The sequence below is a fragment of the Gossypium hirsutum genome, chromosome A10 (genome assembly GCF_007990345.1).
Source record: "Gossypium hirsutum isolate 1008001.06 chromosome A10, Gossypium_hirsutum_v2.1, whole genome shotgun sequence".
In the NCBI taxonomy this organism is placed as follows: Eukaryota; Viridiplantae; Streptophyta; class Magnoliopsida; order Malvales; family Malvaceae; genus Gossypium; species Gossypium hirsutum.
In genome coordinates, this window is record NC_053433.1 from 26,205,875 (window position 1) to 26,227,180 (window position 21,306).

A 21,306-nucleotide genomic window follows, 5' to 3' on the forward strand; every position below is an offset into this window, starting at 1 on the left:
TTTTCAACTGATCAAATAAATCATCAATCTGCGATAGACGGTATTTGTTCTTTATAGTCATTTTATTCAGCTGTTTGTAGTCAATACATATTCTCATCGTGCCATCTTTCTTTTTTACAAACAATACCGGTACACCCAAGGGAGAATAACTCAATCGTGTAAAACCTCTGTCTATCAATTCTTGCTGTCGAAACCATTTTTTTTTTGTTTTTTGAATTTGAAAACAATGGGGATCGACTTTTGAAAACAAAACGTGGAGTCGCCACCAATTATTTTTGTTTAGGTGTGATTAGATCACCTAATAAAATATTTTATTCCATTTAAATCAATTTTGGCCTACGTAAATTTGAGAAAACGGGTTCGGGAGCCGGTTACGTATGAGGAAGGATTAGCACCCTCACTATGCCCAAAATTGGTACCAATTGATTAAGTACTGTCTTTATGTCTAAGATTTAAAAATATTTTGAAATATAATACCTTTTAAACATTCGAATGGCTCAAGTTGGTCATCGAAATTCTCTTGTTTCAAAAGAATACAGCATCACATCCAACACGATAGGACACGATCCTTTATACCTTCGAAACCACGATCAATTCTTGGCTTCCAAAAGCTCATACATTGAAAATTACAAAAGGATGCTCAATTATTTAGTCCAACGAAAAGTCGAAACCCAGCATGGTAGGGCACGATTGCTCGAATTTCCAAACACTGAGTATTACCTTATTTTAGAATTTAGGAAAGACGGATGAAATTTCAAAGGAATATTTGATTATTTTGGACAAACGGAAAATCGAAACCCAGCACGGTAGGGCACGACTCATCGAATTTCCAAACAGCAAACATTGCCTTTGTGTTAGGAGATTTTCAAACAAACATTTGTAAAACCGGCTCAAAAAACATTTTACTAGGTTCGCATGTGGTACAAAAACAATGAAACCAATAAAACTGGCCCAAATGTGTTGGAGAAGAACGCATAATATCAAGCACAAAATGAATATACATGAACATAACATTACATTGTTGAATGACAAAGATAATAATTCGGACATGCAATTTGAAATATACAATGATGATAACTTCCCAACATATTCAAGCAATATTAACAATCAAAACCGAATACATATATACATATATATACATTTTTTAATATTTGCATAGCTAATTAATAAAATATAAAGCAATTTTTTTTGAATGATAATAAATGAATTTAAAATAAATGAAGAAAAGAAAATTTGAAACCGATCCAATTATATAATTTTAACCTAAATTATATGTTTAAAAAGTCTAACAAAGGGCCATGCACAAGAAAATTTTAAAAAAAGTATACAACAGAAATAAGTGTAATAACATATGGACAAGTTTTAAAATAAATATTTCGTAAGAAGAAATTTAAAATAACTGAGATACAAAATAGTTGAAAATAGCATGTATTAACTTATTGACAACATACATGAGATGAAAAACTTAATAGAGTTAATATATATAGTAATAATAATAGGTGAAAGTGTTAAAAAACAAAATATATATAATAAAAATAAAATTTTAAAAGCAATAAATTATATATAAATAAATTTAAAATATATATAACGATATAAATGATATACAAAATAATATATATATGAATAAATAATATTCATAAAATACAAATAGTTTAATATAAATAATATATATAAAAATAATAATGTAATATTTGAAGCAAAGAATATTCATAAAAAGAGAATTTTAAAATAAGTTGACTGTATAATAAAACAAAACAAAAATATACAAAAAAAATGAAACTAAAAAAGTGAAATCAATAAAATAATTCAAAACAATATACTAAGATAATACGTCAAAGAATGAATGAGGAATAATTCATAAAAATAAAAAAATATAAACTAAGAAACTTAATTGGAATAAAACAAAATCAGAAGGATAATTTACAAATTAATCAAATTGTTAAAACAAAATTTAGGACCGGAGTAAAATCCGCTCGAATGATCAAGGATTAAAATTGCAAATGTCCCTAATCCAAAACGCAACGTTTAAATGCGGACTAATTTGGAACAACACGAAAATTACATGAAAAAATTTGAAACGAAAGAGATATAAATAAGACTTAATCAAATGACGGTGCAAATGGGAAGGATCGAGCGTGCAAATTCCCCTTTTGGAGCAAAAATGCGCAGATTCGACTACGGGTAGGGTCGACGCGCGGCTCCCTCATTCCTTAAACAGTGCTGTTTTATTCCTTTTATAAAAGCAAACAATTCCTCCCAGATAAAGAAACAATCGACCCTTTTGAAATTGAATCCCTAGCCCTCTGTTATTTCCCTCAACTGACCCTTAGTCTCGCCTCTTAAGTGCCGATCCGCCACCATGAACGACGACCAGCGTGCACGAGCCTTAGGGTTACTTTTTCATCCTTAAGATTCCCTCTATACCTCGATTTCAACGGAGCAGAAGGAATCCCATGGCATTTGTAAGGTAAGTTTTTCACTTCCCCCTTTTTTTTATATATTCAAATGCAATAACGAAAGACCTCAAACAATAAACCGAAAGAAAACTTAAAGAAACTTCATGAAACTTAAACCAGAAATCACCTTTAAAAAATCTTTGATGGTTTTCTTTGTATTCTATTTGCATCTGTAATCCCATACAATCAAAGTCCAAATGGCTTTATAGCCGAACGAAAAAAATAGAGAAAAATACAAAATTTTGCTCATCTTCTTTTGCTTGCTATTTTGCTGTGCTGTTTTTGTCTTCATGCAGGTACGGAAGAGGACGTGGAGGCATGAGCGGTGCTGGGGCGTACAAAGGTCGTACGTGAGAGCGTACGGAGGCTGGAGGCTGCGGCGCCAAGGTGGAAACCCTAGGGTTTCTATGGATAATCTGGTCTTGGGCCACTTGGGCCCGATTTGTTTTATTCGGGTATTCGGTTATAGGTTTGTTTGGGTTTAGGGTTTAGTTAGTTGTTGGGCTATTGAAATTTGGGTTGGTTTTATTATTGGGCTTGGTGTAATGAAACATTTGGACTTTTGACTTACTTTGGTTTTATTTATTTTTGTTGTTTTGGTTTATGACGGGCTCTGGGACATTGGGCTTTCTATAGCTACCCCTCTTTACGACAACGAGAACAGAGCAAAGACTTTTAAGAAATACCAATCTTGCCCGGTCTTGTCGAGTCTTAACTTCCCCAATGCTCATCTTCTTCAAAGTAGCCTTACTCTGACCCAATGCAACTTCAAAGAGATAATAACTTGTAGCTTTAATTTTCTCTAGTGTAATTTCAGGGAGAAGATATTTGTAACTTCGATCTACTCCGCTAGAACTTGAAGAAGATTAGAATTGGTAACTTCAACCTGCTCCACTGCAACTTCAGGGAGATAAGGTTTGTGTGTTTTTATCCTGCTCCACTGCAACTTCAGGGAGATAAGATCTGCTATCTTCAGTCTGCTCCACTGCAACTTTAGGGAGATAAGACTACAATTGCCAACTTTCTCTCTTGCTACCTCAGAGAGATAAGGCTAGTGGCTAAAATCTTCTCCATTACCGATACATAGAGATAAGATTCGCCGTCTTTGATTTGCTCCACTATTGCTTAGGGAGATAAGACCTGCCATCTTCAGTCTGCTTCCTTGCTACCTCAGGAAGATAAGACTACAATCTTTAACCTGCTCTCTTGCTACCTCTGAGAAATAAGGCTAGTGGCTAAAATCTGCTCCATTGCCGATACATGGAGATAAGATTCGCCATCTTCGATCCGCTCCGCTACTGCTTAAGGAGATAAGATCTTCAATCTTCAGTCTGCTCTACTGCAACCTCAGGGAGATAAGACTTGTATATTGGGCCTGCTCTACTGCAACTTTAGAGAGATAAGGCTTGTGGCTTAAATCTGCTCCATTGCCAATACAAGGAGATAAGATTTTCCGTCTTTGGTCTGCTCCACTGCAACTTTAGGGAAATAAGACCTGTCACTTCAACCTGCTCCAGTGCAACTTTAGGGAGATAAGGCTTGCTATTATCTGCTCTACTGCAACTTTAGAGAGATAAGATTTGTTTATTTATAGCTTCAATCTATTCCACTACAACTTCAGGGAAATAAGATTCTCTATCTTCAGTCTGCTCCACTGCAACTTCAGGGAGATAAGACCTGACACTTCAACCTACTCCACTACAACTTCAGGGAGATAAGGTTTGTAATCTTCGATCTATTTCACTGCAACTTCAAGGAGATAAAATCTGACTTCATCGATGTTACTACACCGTGCTTTGGGACATGTCCTGTAGACACGGTTTCATGTATCTATGCTTATGCCAAATAATTAGGATACTATGATTAGAATGAATCGGATGCTCCTAACTAGGTGTATATCTTATTTGCGTGAATGAAGAATGTCGTGAGAATGATCCCTTTTTAATATTTGGATTATCATTGCTCATTGTTCATCAAGGTTCTGCCATTGATGTGTTATCCTGTCTTCTTTGCTCGGTTGGTATCTATTGCAGAAGATCACTGTTTGTTCAACTGGTTTTCTCTACTGCATCTTTAGGGAGATAGAACCTGTAGTCTCTTCTATCCATCCCACTACAACTCACGGGTGTAGGATCCGAATTTTACCTTATCAATTTGGCCTATTGCACCATTCCTCGTGTGTCATGGCTAGACGTGTGTGCCTGATATTTTATGAATGTAAAATATCATTTTTCTTTTCTCGAAAGTGACCTCCTTTTATACTAATCATTTCTCATCCAGATCGTATCATTGACGCAATATCTCGTCTTTTGTTCAATCACTGTTTTGGATCGAAAATCCAAAGAGATGGTCTCAACTTAAACTATTCCCACTCAGATATTTCCTTAAGCTTGGTGAGTTCTAAATAACAGTTCCATTTCAGATTCTTGTATTATTTAGAAACTTTTCAAAGTAATATGCGAAACTCCTTTTGTGAAAGTATTATTAGTTCATTAATCGTTATCTCAATGCAACATGCTTGTAACAAATCATAGCAATGGATAAGAATGGAATTTAATTAGGGCATAACTTGAGATAAATAATGAAGACAAAAAGGAAAGTCTATTGGGGATGCATATCTTGAAAAGAAAAATATTTCAAAGATAGATAATTTATTATGAATAAGGTGAAGACTAGGTGACCCTGATATCGTAGCCTGAGCTTCTTTGTACAAACTTCTTGAGGACCAATTTAAACTTGACATGTGTTTAGGAGATCAGAAGCACTTCGTCAATTCCCCAAAATATGGCATACCCTCTTCCTTGTCAATTCAGGTATAGCAAGACCATCGCCTTTCCCATCTTTGATCAACATCTGAGCCGCCCTTTTTGGGTTTCCAACTCAAATCCCTTTTTCTCAAGGCGTCCTTTACGGGTTTTCACCTCGGCCTCTCCTTCTTCTTCTTCTTCTTCTTCTTCTTCTTCTTCTTCTTCTTCTTTTTTAAGGAAGGTCTCAAAGTGCCCTTTGCGGGTTTTCACTTTGGCCTCTTTCCCTCTTTAACTGTAGTACTTCTTGATGGAATCTGAATTCACAGGATTGGGTAGGGATTTCCCATCCATTTCAGCTAAAATTAATGCTCCTTCGGAGAAAGCTTTCTTCACCACGTAAGGCCCTTCCCAATTGGGCATCCATTTTCCTCTAAAATCCTTTTGTATAGGAAGGATCATTTTTAGAACTAGATCTCCCTCATGAAACTCTCTTGGGCGAACCTTTTTGTCATAAGCCCGCATCATTCTTTTTTGATACATCTGACCATGTTGAATAGCTCTTAGCCTCTTCTCCTCAATCAAATTCAACTGATCATATCGAGACTGTATCCATTCTGCTTCATCTAACTTCAACTCTGACAAAACTCGGAGAGAAGGTATCTCGACCTCAATGGGTAGAACTGCTTCCATTCCATAGACCAGTGAGAAAAGTGTTGCCCTAGTAGAAGTTCTGATGGATGTTCGATAAGCATAAAGAGCAAATGGAAACTTCTCATGCCAGTCTCTGTAAGTTTCAGTCATTTTCCCCACAATTTTCTTAATATTTTTATTGGCTTCTTCCACTCCCCCGTTCATTTTTGGGCGATATGGTGACGAATTATGGTGTCTGATTTTAAACTGACTGCGGACTTCTACTATTGTGCTATTGTTCAAATTAAATGCATTGTTAGATATGATCCTTTCAGACATCCCATATCGACATATAATCTCCTTTTTTAGGAACTTGCTCATATCCGATTTTGTAACATTGGCATATGAGGCCGCCTCTACCCACTTGGTGAAATAGTCAATGACCACAAAGATGAACCAATGGCCATTCGAAGCCTTCAGTGAGATTGGTCCTATGACATCCATGCTCCACATGGAAAACGGCCATGGGAAAGTCATAACATGCAAAGGCGAAGGAGGTACATGAATTTTATCACCATAGATTTGACATTTGTGACACTTATTGGCATAATTAATGCAGCCTCCTCTCATGGTAGACCAATAATATCCAAATCTCATAATTTGTCTAGCCATTGTAAAGCTGTTAGCGTGTGTTCCAAAAACACCTTCATGAACCTCTTCCAAGATTTTATTGGCCTCCACGACATCCACACATCTCAAAAGCACTTGATCTTTTCTTCTTTTGTACAGGATCTCACTATCTATGACATAATCACAGGCTAGCCTTCTCAATGTCCTTTTGTAATTCTTTGTTGCTTGATCTGGATATTCACGATTTTTCACATATTGCAATATATCCTGATACTCTTCACATATCAAATATTTCCATATCGATCATATGACACTTTTGTTCTGCCAATGTGATGGAGAGTGAGTGCGAAAAAGAAACTTTCATTTTGAGTCTCCTATTATTTAATTTAATATTATTAAATATTGTATTAGATTGAAAAATAGGAACTTCGAATCTTTTTCTGATATACATAAAGTAAATAGAAAAAGATTCGAAGTGGTGATCTCTCTCCTCTTCCTCCATGTTGTAACAATAAGATGGGGCTTCACAAATACTCATCTGAATGGGTTTTACATCTTCTTGTTTGTTCACATTGATCATAGAAGCCAAAGTAGCCAAAGCATCCGCCATCTGGTTCTCATCTCGCAGTAGATAATTGAAAGTAACATCATCAAACTCATCGATTAACCCCAGCACTTTGCTCTGATAATTAATCAATTTGGAGTTTCTTGTCTCTCATTCACCTCTAAGCTGGTAGATCACTAGCGCAGAATCTCCATATACTTTTAACACCTTGATCTTACATTCTATGACTGCGCGGAGTCCCATGATGCATGCTTCATATTCTGCCATATTATTTGTGCAATCAAAGTCCAATTTACAAGTAAATGGATAATGATCTCCATTTAGGGACACCAAAACTGCCCCGATTCCATTACCCACAGCATTTGATGCCCCATCAAAGTTCAATTTCCATGGGTGACCTTTTGTAACGTCCTCTTCAGTAGCCGCCACATACATTAATTCTTCATTGGGGAAATCAAAATTCAAGGGCTCATAATCTTCTAGAGCCCTACTGGCCAGAAATTCTACTATTGCACTCCCTTTCACGGCCTTTTGACTCACATAGACTATGTCAAATTCAGAAAGCAAAATTTTCCACCTAGCCATCCTCCCGTTCAAAGGGTTTGACTCCATCATATATTTTAGGGGGTCCAACGTCGAGATTAACCAGATCGTATGGTACAACATGTATTGCCTCAACCTCCCGAGCTACCCAGATTAAAACACAACACAGTTTCTTGATTGGAGGATATCTCAATTCACATTCAGTGAATTTCTTACTGAGGTAATATATCGCCTTTTTCTTTTCTTCCTGATTCATCATGCTGACCAAGCACACATCCCATGGAGTTATCAAATACTGCTAAATATAGTATTAGTGGCCTATCTGAGCTCGGAGGTGACAGCACTGGGGGGTTTGACAAGTACTTTTTAGCCTTATCAAAATCTCTTTGGTATTCATCATCCCATTCTCTTGGGTTCTGCTTCTTAAGAAAACGAAATATAGGGTCGCATTTCTTAGTTAATTGTAAAATGAACCGTGCAATGTAATTTAGTCTTCTTAAGAAGCCTCAAACTTCTTTTTGAGTACGTGGTGGGGACAATTCTTGTATAGCTCGAACTTTGTCTGAGTCAATCTCAATTCCCCTTTCACTGACTACAAAGCCTAGTACTTTCCTGAACTAGCTCCAAAAGTACATTTTGCTGGATTAAGCTTTAACTGAAATTTTCTTAATCTCAAAAACAGCTTTCTCAACACCTTAATGTGCTCCTCTTCAGTTCGGGATTTGGAAATCATATCGCCGACATAAAATTCAATCTCTTTATGCATCATGTCTTGAAATAAGGTCATCATGGCTCTTTGATATGTAGCTTCAGCATTCTTCAGCCCAAACAGCATCACTTTATAACAGAACATGCCCTACAAGGTTATGAAGGTAGTTTTTTCCATGTCCTTAGGATGCATCTTTATCTGATTGTATCCCGAGAAGCTATCCATGAAGGAGAACAATGAGTAGCCTATCGTGTTATCCACTACAGTATCAATGTGAGGTAAAGGGAAGTTGTCTTTTGGGCTAGCCTTATTTTAGTCTCTGTAATCAACACACATTCGTACTTTCCCATCTTTTTTAGGAATAGGTACAATTTTGGCTACCCACTCCGAGTATTTGACCACCCGCAGGAATCCAGCATCAAATTGTTTCTTGACTTCATCTTTTATTTTTAGCACAATGTCTGGCCTCATCCTTCGAAGTTTCTACTGAATCGGCTTGCAATCTTCTTTTATGGGAAGGTGATGTACTACAATATCGGTGCTCAACCCGGGCATATCTTGGTAGGACCATTCAAAGACATATTTAAATTCTTAAAGTAGCCCAACAACGTCTCGCTTTATTTTTTCGGTTATGCATGCTCCGATTCTTAGAGCTTTTCCTTTTTCCAAAGTCACCACCTCCATTGTCTCTTTATGCGACAGAATTTGCTTTTCCTTTTATTCTACCATCCTTAACAAGCCCGAGATAAGTCACAATCTCTGTCATCTTCAAAGTCTTGAGATCCCTCTAAACACATGTCTTGCTCAAAAAGTGATTCTGAGTCAGTAGCAGCGTCACTCATGACATTGATATCCTGGGACCTATTATAGGTACAAAAATATGCAAAGAATGAATGAATTTAAGAATTATTATTTGCATGGTATGATTATGAAGGAATGATTGAAGAAAGTTTAAAAGGACCAAGATAATTACTTCGGCGAAAAGAATAAAACAATTACTTGTGGAAAGAATAAAAGAATATTTTCTCAAAATGATAGTGAAAATGTACTTCATTAAAATAATGATGTTTGAACATGAGCCTATTTCACAAAGAAATTCTTCTTGCCTCTAGGCTTAAAGCAACAAGATTGTTTCGAACAGTACTCTGAGTAAGGTCTAAATACTACAGGAATTTCTTCCACAGCCCTATTATTCAAAACATTCCCAAGTATACAAGGATTTGGAAACTTTTACTCCCTAGTTCCCTTTTTGGATATATCATTCAGATTCCCCGATATTACTTTTAGGCTTTTGGCTTCTTCAAGGCATCACAACTCTCTTGCCCATACTTTCAAATATTTCATTTACTTCATTGTCAGAGCAATTAGGTTCTGAAGAATCGTCAACTTCACAATTCCCATTTCAATGAACCTTTCGACAAACTTTTTAAATGTAGTGTAGTTTTCAATTGAGTGCCCCGTTATTCCCACGTGGTACTCGCATTGAGCATTCTCATTATACCATTTTGGGAATGGAGGTTGTATAGGTTCCGAATAGAACGAAGGATCTACATGCACATCAAAAAGATTCTGATACAATTCCTTATATGACATCGGAATGGGTGCAAACCGGGGCCTTTCTGTATGTGACCTCGAGTTGGATTCTTGCCTTATAGAGTCTGGATAACTAATAGTTATAGCCCCCGGCTGACTACATTGACAAATTTAGAAGGCATGCTCACGATGTTCACTTCATTTTCCTTGTTCCTCGGGGTTGACCTTTTAGCACTTTCTCCCGCATCTATCTGCCTGCTTTTTACCGTATTTTTGATCATCTAACCAGACATTATTATATCTGAAAAGCTCAGAGTAGCACTTCCCAACATATAATTAATGAACGGGGCTTTAAGAGTATTGATGAAAAGCATCGTGGTCTCCTTTTCTAGAAGAGGCGGCTGGCTTGTGTTACTATCTCTCTCCATCTTTGAGCATATTGCCTAAAGCTCTCATTTTGCTTCTTTTCCATATTCTGCAAGGTAATTCTATCGGGTGCCATGTCTGTTACATGGCTATACTGCTTCGTAAAAGCTTGTGCTAAGTCCTTCTATGAATTGATTTTAATACGACTCAATTGATTGTACCATTTAGCTGCTAACCCGATCAGACTATCTTGGAAGCAATGGATTAATAGTTGATCATTATTAACATATCCTATCATCCTTCGACAGAACATTGTGATGTGAGCTTCAGGACAACTAGTCCCATTGTACTTTTCAAACTCTAAAAACTTAAATTTTGGAGGGAATACTAGATCGGGGACCAGGCTCAGATCCTTTGCGTTAACCCCATAATAGTAGTCAACATTCTCCATTGCCTTAACTTTTTCCTCCAACCACCTATATAGATCCTCGAGTTGTTTTGGCAGTTCCATCTTTACTTTTTCCATTTCGTCCAAATCAGGAAATACAAGAGTGATTGGATTGTCCCACGGATTGAAGCTTGAGCCTATCGGGTAATTCACTGGTGTAGAGGTATCGACTTAATATTGCTGAGATCTGATAGCTATGGGTACACCCTACGGACATGTCTGAGCATTTTTGGGGGTGAAACCCGGAAGGTGGAGAGACTCCTTATTGTTCTCTCCAGCATTAATCATGGAACTTTTTCCTTTTTTTAGGCCCTTTAGTTAGCAATTGGGCAACTGATTCATTATGTTCCTTTGAGACTCTAGCACCTGGTCTCTCATATCCTATAGAATCTTCGTCAAATTCTCTTGCATTTGTATTTGTAGCTTGTCTTGCATCTCTCACTAAAGTTGTTCGAGTTTTTCCAGCCTTTGATCCATATCTTTTGTCTTAGCACGGGTATCGTAACGATGCTTGGTTGGTAAGTTTTTATCAATTTACAGATTAACTGAAATGATTTCAACTAATTAGGGACCCTTTCATGAAAATCTAATGCAAATGATGCAATGATGCAATGATGCAATGCAATACGAAATGCATAGGATGAATGCAAAGGAAATAAAGGCATTGATTTTGAATTCAATTCCATTAGAACAACTTTTCTAGAAAAAAATTCCTTTACATAAAACGGATTACGTATACGGCCTTGCTTTCATGTTCCAGGCGAAGACACTGATCCCCTTTTATTCGTGAAAGTCAAGTCTCACAAGCTTCCAATAAATGCCTCTACTAGCTCCTTTTTGCTTGATCCAGGCCACATCTTACTATCCTCGCAATGTTGATTAGCTCCTTTAAGAAAGTCAGGACGCGAGGGCTACTGAATAATCTTTATCGGCTTGAATCCTTAGGTAAAGTATTGTTTTCCTCCGCGAACTGTCAGCCTTCTTCTGTAGTGTTTACTTGGACCATATTCAGACAACCGTATTGTAATCCACTTTATCAATAAATTCATTTTCTTATGACAAACTGTTCTTTTTAACAATCAAATATGAATCAACACCTCCTTTTTATGATGATGTAATGCAATGCAGTCATAAACAAACAAAAACAAAACACATTAGTATAGAAATAAATAACAAATAAAGTTCCTATTCGGGTGACCACTAAATTTGGGCAAGGTTCTACCTAAGTGGGCTCTCAAGGTTCACTAAATGTGGCTCAGTTCTAAAGATAAGGTACCTGAACTAGCAGATTCCTCAATCCTCACCCATTATAGGCTCATATGGATCGAGTTTGGTTCAGGGGAATATATTTCCCTATGATCATGTGGAGATGAAAATCGCACGAAATCATAGGTACAGATGTATCCCGGAAGCAGTCCACTAGCCCATGCGGAGGTGGAAACCTCACGAAAGCATAGTTTCTTACTCCCACTTAAAGGTATAAACACAACGGTCATGCAATGCAATGCAAAAGTACACTACAAGACTCGAATCAACAATCATGCAAACGAATGCAACAAAGAATCATGATTTTCAAATAAAATTTTCAATTTTAGACAAAGGACAAAAAATAATCAATTTTATGGCTTGACTCTCTTGTTCAGTCTCCAGTGGAGTCGCCAAGCTGTCAAAACTATTTTTTTTTGTTTTTTTTAATTTGAAAACAACGGGGATCGACTTTTGAAAACAAAACATGGAGTTGCCACCAATCCTTTTTGTTTAGGTGTGATTGGATCACCTAAAAAACATTTTATTCCATTGAAATCAATTTTGGCCTACGTAAATTTGAGAAAACGGGTTCGGGAGCTGGTTACGAATGAGGAAGGATTAGCACCCTCACTACGCCCAAAATTGGTACCAAATTGATTAAGTACTGTCCTTATGTCTAAGATTTAAAAATATTTTGAAATATAATTCCTTTTAAAACATTCTAATGGCTCAAGTTGGTCGTCGAAATTCTCTTGTTTCAAAGGAATACAACATCACATCCAACACAATAGGACACGATCCTTTATACCTTCGAAACCACGATCAATTCTTGGCTTCCAAAAGCTCATACGTTAAAAATTACAAAAGGATGCTCAATTATTTAGTCCAACGAAAAGTCGAAACCCAGCACGGTAGGGCACGATTGCTCGAATTTCCAAACACTGAGCATTACCTTATTTTAGAATTTAGGAAATACGGATGAAATTTCAAAGGAATATTTGATTATTTTGGACAAATGGAAAATCGAAACCCAGCACGGTAGGGCACGATTCATCGAATTGCCAAACATCAAACATTGCCTTTGTGTTAGGAGATTTTCAAACAAACATTTGTAAAACCGGCTCAAAACGCATTTTACCAAGTTCGCATGCGGTACAAAAACAATGAAACCAATAAAACTGGCCCAAATGTGTTGGAGAAGAAGGCATAATATCAAGCACAAAATGAATATACATGAACATAACATTACATTGTTGAATGACAAAGATAATAATTCGGACATGCAATCTGAAATATACAATGATGATAACTTCCCAACATATTCAAGCAATACTAACAATCAAAACCGAATACTTATATACATATATATACATTTTTTAATATTTGCATAGCAAATTAATAAAATATAAAGCAATTTTTTTTGAATGATAATAAATGAATTTAAAATAAATGAAGAAAAGAAAATTTGAAACTGATCCAATTATATAATTTTAACCTAAATTATATGTGCAAAAAGTCTAACAAAGGGCCATGCACCGATAAAATTTAAAAAAAAAAGAATGCAATAGAAATAAGTGTAATAACATATGGACAAGTTTTAAAACAAATATTTTGTAAGAAGAAATTAAAATAACTGAGATACAAAATAGTTTAAAACCGCATGTATTAACTTATTGGCAACATACATGAGATGAAAAACTTAATAGAGTTAATATATATAATAATAATAGGTGAAAGTGTTAAAAAACAAAATAAATATATATATAGTAAAAATAAAATTTTAAAAGCAATAAATTATATATAAATAGATTTAAAATATATATAACGATATAAATTATATACAAAACAATATATATAAATATGAATAAATAATATTCATAAAATACAAATAGTTTAATATAAATAATATATGTAAAAATAATAATGTAATATTTGAAGCAAAGAATATTCATAAAAAGATAATTTTAAAATAAGTTGATTGTATAATAAAACAAAACGAAAATATACAAAAAAAAATGAAACTAAAACAGTGAAATCAATAAAATAATTCAAAACAATATACTAAGATAATAAGTCAAAGAATGAATGAGGAATAATTCATAAAAATAAAAAAAATATAAACTAAGAAACTTAATTGGAATAAAACAAAATCAGAAGGATAATTTACAAATTAATCAAATTGTTTTAACGTGGACTAATTTGAACATGGACTGCAAATGTCCCTAATCCAAAACGCAGCGTTTAAACGTGGACTAATTTGAAGCAACACGCAAATTACAAGGAAAAAATTGAAACCAAAGAGATATAAATAAGACTTAATCAAATGACGGTGCAAATGGAAAGGATTGAGCGCGCAAATTCCCCTTTTAGAGCAAAAACGTGCGGATTCGACTATGCGTCGGGTCGACGCGCGAGCTCCCTCATTCCCTAAATGGCGCCATTTTATTCCTTTTATAAAAGCAAACAATTCCTCCCAAAAAAGAGAAACAATCGGCCCTTTTGAAATTGAAACCCTAGCCCCCTGTTATTTCCCTCAATCGACCCTTAATCTAGCCTCTTAAGCGTCGATTCGCCACCATGAACGGCGACCAGCGTGCACGAGCCTCAGGGTTACTTTTTCAGCCTTAAGATTCCCTCTATACCTCGATTTCAATGGAGCAGAAGGAATCCCATGGCAATTGTAAGGTAAGTTTTTCACTTCCCCTTTTTTTATATATTTAAATGCAATAACGAAAGACCTCAAACAATAAACTCAAAGAAAACTGAAAGAAACTTAAAGAAACTTAAATCAGAAATCACCTTTAAAAAAACTTTGATGGTTTTATTTGTATTCTATTTTCATCCATAATCCCATACAATCAAAGTCCAAATGGCTTTATAGCCGAACGAAAAAAATAGAGAAAAATACAAAATTTTGCTCGTTTTCTTTTGCTTGCTATTTTGCTGTGTTATTTTTTTTCTTCATGTAGGTACGGAGGAGGACGTGGAGGCACGAGTGGCGCTGGGGCGTACAAAGGTCGTACGTGGGAGCGTACAGAGGCTGGAGGCTGTGGCACCAAGGTGGAAACCCTAGGGTTTCTGTGGATAATTTGGTCTTGGGCCACTTGGGCCCGATTTGTTTTATTTGGGTATTGGGTTATGGGTTTGTTTGGGTTTAGGGTTATGGGTTTGTTTTGGTTTAGGGTTTAGTTAGTTGTTGGGCTATTGAAATTTGGGTTGGTTTTATTATTGGGCTTGGTGTAATGAAACATTTGGACTTTTGACTTGCTTTGGTTTTATTTATTTTTGTTGTTTTGGTTTATGACGGGCTCGGAATTGGGCTTTCTACACTTACAATTGAGCTTTCAACTCTTTTAATTCTGTTGGAGCCATTCTGTACGAAGCTATCGATATCAATGTTGTTCCTGGTACTAATTCAATACCAAATTCAACTTCTCTGATCGGTGGCAAACCCAGTAATTCTTCTGGAATTACATCCGAAAACTCACAAACAATAGGTATAGATTCAATCTTTGATTTAGACACCTTAGTATCTAATACGTATGCAAGGTATGCATCATTGCCCTCTTTCATATATTTCTGAGCTAACATAGACAATATCACAGTAGGTAATCCGAAGAATTTCACTGTTTTGAAATTTCAATTCGATAGTCTTTTGTCTACAATTCACAACTGCATCTGCAGAGTTAGCCAATCTATACCCAGAATTACATCAAACTCATCGAATGGTAAAAGCATCAAGTCAACCCAAAAATAGTAACCCCGAGTCATCAAAGGACAATTCTTACAAATTTTATCAACTAAAACAGACTTGCCTAAGGGGTTCGATACTTTAATTACAAATTCTGTAGACTTAACATGTAAACTCTTTTTAAATACTAAATTCATACAGATATATGAATGGGTTGATCCAGGGTCTATCAATGCAAATATATCAATATCAAAAAAAGAAAAGGTACCGGTAATAACGTCTAGCGATGATGCCTCCTCCCGTCCACGGATAGCACACTACAGGAAAATAGGGTTTTAGCGGCATTTTTGGTAAAACGCCGCTAAAAACAGAGCAATAGCGGCGTTTTTTTGTTAAAACACTGCTAAAAATAGAGCAATAGCGATGCTTTTGGTAAAACGCCGCTAAAAGTCGGAGCAATAGCTGCGCTTTTGGTAAAACGCCGCTAAAAACCAGAGCATTAGCGGCGCTTTTGGTAAAACGCCGTTAAAAGTCATATAACCCCTAAAACCCTAAACCCTAAAAAATCATGAACACTGATCTATAACCCCTAAAATACTAAACCCCTGAACCCTAAAAACACTAAACACTAAACTATAACTTCTAAAACCCTAAACCCCAAAAAACATCACATGAATGTTGATGTGTATATACATATATATTAATGTAAAAGCTTATGTTCATAATAAATTATGGAAGCAATACTTAATATTGATTAAATTTATTTTTTGGTTTACGGCTTAATATTTAAGGTTTAAGGTCTATGGTTTAGGGTTTTATGGTTTAAGGTTTAATGGCCATGGGTATATAGTATGTTAATCTCAAGTGAATCATATTCAATAATTAAATCCTAAACCCTATAATTAATTATTGTTATCGATAATAGATATCTTGATTTTGATAAAAAAATATTTTTTATATATTAATAAGGTGTTATATTGTTTAATGGATTGAAGGGATATTTTGTGGAAAATATTTTAAATGATAAGTTTACCTTTAAATTTTATTAATAGTTTTTTGTTTATACTATTTTAATATTTATCTATACTGATTAATCAAAATATATATTTATTTATACGAACGAAAATTCTCTGCACTCATTTGTGTCTCCACGTTTTTTAATTGTAACTCATTTTCTTTTTAAAATATATATTGTGTCTCCACGTTTTTTCATTTTCTTTTACACAATTATTGATATAACATTATTTTATATTTATATATTGCATGGATACATAAATATTTATATTTATTCAATATAAAAATATATTGATGTATTTATTTTTTTAAATGTGTATGATTAAATCAAAATTAAAGTTTCAACTATACATTTAAACCACAATTAGAATTTCACGTCTACAATTACACATTACATCGAAATAAAAAATAAACTCAAAAATTAAAAAATTAAAAAATTAAAAATTAAAAAATTAAAAAATTAAAAAATTAAAAAATTAAAAACTTAAAAATTTAATATTTAATATTTTAGTCCATATTTCAATTAAAAAATTCAATATTCAAAATTAAAAAAATTCCAAAAGAGAAAAATAAAAAAATATGTTAAATATAAAAAAAATTAAAATTAATCAATAGTTAAAACGCCACAAAAAATTGAGTTATAATGACGTTTTTAATGAAAACGCCGCAAAAAAAAAATCAAAATCCCCAATTTTTTAATTCCCGCTCGTTAGTCCCTAAATCCCCCAAATAGCTCTCAAAATTTGCCCCCAAATTTCCCATTTCCAGCAACACCAAGTCAATACACCTACAACAATCACACTTGTTTATCCTTTTCATTTCACTGCACTGATTTCACCCACCATAGCTACTCATTTTCTCTCAATCTGTTACGGTTTCTTTTAATTCCAGGCTTTCAAGAAAGCACTGAGCCTGCTCCGAAAATGCTGTGAGAAAGAGGATCTGTTGGTTTAGGATATAACTTTTGGTTCATGAAGAAGCGACCCCTTCGCATCAAGATAGTCAATCGCTGCTCCTAGAACTGAGGGAAGACTAAATGGGCGAAAAGAAGACATTCCAGAGGCGAGTGAATCAGGCTCTGTGCCAGTCAATCTAGTTGCCGGTTGATCTCCCTCAGGGCGAGTTGCTATTGTTGCTTCCTCTTTCGTTCAAGCGGCATGAAGCAAATTGGTCCCAAACTGTATTAAGCAAATTGGCTGGATCTAGTAAAAGGAGGGTTCATAGCAAATGTTTAGTGCGCTGAAGTCTGGTGCCGATGACAAAGGAGTTTTTTGCTGAATATTTTAAGAAAGCAAAATTCCAAGAAGAAACAGGTTCAGTTATCAAAACAGTTCACCTTAATTTGTTGGTTCTTAACAAGTTTTGGTGTTAATTTTGACTGCACATATTTGGAATTCGGTCATGCTGATTTTGTTTTTTCTTTTTAATAACACTAGTAGCCAACAGTTAACCTTACTGTTCTTATACTTACACGTCTAATGGTTGCCTCTTGCATTTCAGGCACTTTATGTGATGAATCCTAATAAGTTCAGGGCATGTGAGTTTCTTATACGGTTCCATGAATGAGAGCATGGTGATAAGATAAAATTTTATTAGCTTTTTATATAATTTTTACAGTTTCTTTTTTGTATAAAGTTTGGTCTTCTAAAAATCTTTCCTGTCTCAAACTCAATAGGTAGTCAATAAGCACTAAAACTGATTTTTCACAGTTTGTCTTCTATTTCAGGTATGTTAAGCTTCTCTTTTACCCTTTTTTTATTTTCTGTAATCTTTTGCTACTTTGGGTCTCCTGTAATATAAATTTTTTCTATCTTTATTCATTTTCTTAAACAAAAACTATTAATTTAAGCATTGAAGAGTGATTGAAATGCAAACTTTGCTTGTTGTCCCTAGTTGCATCGGCAAACCATAGGTGCCTTAATTGAGTATGCTATCAACAATAGTTTATATCCCCACTGGTAGAGTCTTTCCAAATCAAGTAATTTGGATTAGAATTGAGACTGAAAAGTATGCATGAATTCTTTCCATTGGTTCAACTCCCATTAAAATAAATGGATGCCCATGTTCCAACTCCACTGCTTTCCCATCTTAAAGCCAAGCAGAGGAAAAGCTTGGACCACTAGCATTGTGATGTCAAGAAGCAGTTGTAATACTTTGGTTAAATGGAGTTGCCTCGTAGAGGTTGGATCAAATTAAATACGGATGATTAATTATTATTCATGTTTGAGTGTTAATTACTTTCAGTATATATTTAAATATAAATATTAAGTTGTATTAGCCTTTTTTTTTCTAGTTGTATGTGCATGTTATTTTTTTAATTAAAATTTTGATGATATTTTAGATTTGAAATTTCTGCATCAAGCATTGTCGTCTTGCTAATGTGTTGTTTGTTTAATGTTGTGGATGATGCAAAGGTTTGTGAGAAGAAAATAAGCTTTTCACTAACATTTTAACTTGATTTTTAATCCTTTTTCTCATTTATTTTTCTAAATTTGTAAAATAATATTCTGATTTGAATATTATAGTTATTGTATTTTAGGTGAAATTATGTGTTTGAATTGGATTACTTATCAGCTTGGGAGCATAATTTTATTAGGCAAAAACTATGGGTGAAAGATAATTACCTTAGCTGATTTGTAGACTTGTGGATTATTACCTCTTTGAATGTTGGTGCAAATTTGTTTCTAGTGCTAATATTTAATTTAATTTGAGTGTGAATTTAGTGATTATCGAGTTAATTACTTAAATTTAGTGAGGAGTGGAAATTTAGAATCTCTGATTGTGTATTTGATTGGTGGTTAAATAGGTGATGTGTCGGTCATGCATGATGTATCTGTTGATCTTGTCACTAATGCTGTAGAAGGTTCCTAATTCATTTTCTTATGTTGATTTTTTTTTAAAAACTTTTGGCATTGTGTTAAACATATTTCTGCAACAGGTGTTTCTAGCCCACGGACTACAGCTTGAGAAAATAAACAAAGCTTTAATATTTGATTGTAAATTGTCTTGCAACGTTTAGATGTTTTGTTGTTTTTATTAATTAACACTAGCAATGATCTTGATTTTCAAATTTCAACATCCTAATAACATGGTTTATCAGGTTTAGGTAAGATCAATCCTTGGTGGATTAATCTTGCTATTTCGGGTTGGAAGAACTGTATGAAAGAAATCAGTTAAATTGCTGCTATTAATGAGGTCCGGAAGTGAGTAAGTTGATGTTTGAAATATCTTTGTATGATGGAGTGAATGCTGTTGTATATTGTTGCTCATTACCGAATTAAAGTTGAAACTAAGCTAATTAAATGGTGGATATATAATTTGTTGTCGATTATGATGGAAATGACTATTAAATGTTTAAAATTCCTCTTATTTAATTGATGGCTGCTGTTGTTTAAATGCTGCAAATTGAAGTGTTTAAATGCTGTAAATTGAAGTGTTTAAATGTTGTAAATTGAAGTGTTTAAGTACTGCAAATTGAAGTGTTTAACTACTGCAAATTGAAGTGTTTAGTTGCTGGAAATTGAGATGTTTTATCGCTGTAATTGAGTTGTATAAATGTTGTTAATTGAGATGTTAAAGTGCTGCAAATTGAAGTGTTTAAATGCTGTAAATTGAAGTGCTTAAATATTGTAAAATGAAGTGTTTTATGAACTACAAATTGAAGTGTTTAGTTGCTGGAAATTGAGATGTTTTATCGCTGCAAATTGAAGTGTTTAGTTGCTGGAAAAGAGATCTCTTTTCCTGCAATTTTGCAGTTAACGGATTTAGGGTTCATGTTACATTATTTTGTATGTTGTAGGTACACATTATGCACAGCCTTTTCAATGACTTCTGCATTAACAAACTGGAGTAGTGTACAAAAATCCTTTACACACTTTCAGACTATTCAAATCTATAATATTTTCCCCCCCTGTTTGTAGGTTCATTGGCATCTTGTCCTGATGAGAGTGTAGTTTATGAAGCTTTAAACTTTACATTGTCCTCCGGGGTATTAGAATTCCTAGTTCAAAACTTAGCAATTTGTCTTTTATAAAAGACCTTTCAATTTTCAGTGTTGTTTAGGTTTGCAAACAAGATGCTGTATTTGGACTTGCTGTTAGTTTTGATTCTATATTTTTATTTTTATTTTTATTTTAATATTTAATAACTTGAGTTCTAACTTTTGAATTTTAATTGTGTTATTAATTTAAATTCTAAATTTGAATTCATCAAATTTTATATTTAATTTTAAAGTTAAAATTTTCATAGAAAATTTAATTTGATAATGAATTTTAATAGAAAATTTTTATATTTATATCACGGATATTATTCTCCTCAATATTTTGATAATGAATTTTAATTTTTCATGACCTTTATAATATTTTATAATATATTTTTTTAAAATTTCATGACCTTTAGCGGCGTTTGTGGGAAAAGCGCCGCTAAAGGTCATGGCTTTTAGCGGCGTTTGTGGGAAAAGTACTGCTAAAGGTCACGACTTTTTAGCGGCGTTTGTGGGAAAAACACCGTTACATGTCGCGACTTTTAGCGGCGTTTGTGGGAAAAGCGCCGCTAAAAGCCTAAAAAAACACCGCTAAAAGTCAGTTTTGCTGTAGTGGCATGAGCTCGGGCAGGTGTTTCTGCCTCAGATCTCATAGCAGAATCTCTCGTAGCACCTTGATTACCACTCATATTTCCAGTGTTTCAGGGCGGTCTACCTCTAGTAGTAGTATTACTTACTTTCATC

The 21,306-nt window shown here is 34.4% G+C and overlaps 1 long non-coding RNA gene across 1 annotated transcript; it reads left to right on the plus strand.

Moving 5' to 3' along the window:
- The first annotated feature begins 17,271 nt into the window (after positions 1 to 17,271).
- On the plus strand, positions 17,272 to 20,747 carry LOC121208494 (uncharacterized). The gene is made up of 2 exons (XR_005903579.1): positions 17,272 to 19,787; positions 20,501 to 20,747. It is a non-coding gene; the product is annotated as an uncharacterized lncRNA (long non-coding RNA).
- The last annotated feature ends 559 nt before the right edge of the window (positions 20,748 to 21,306 follow it).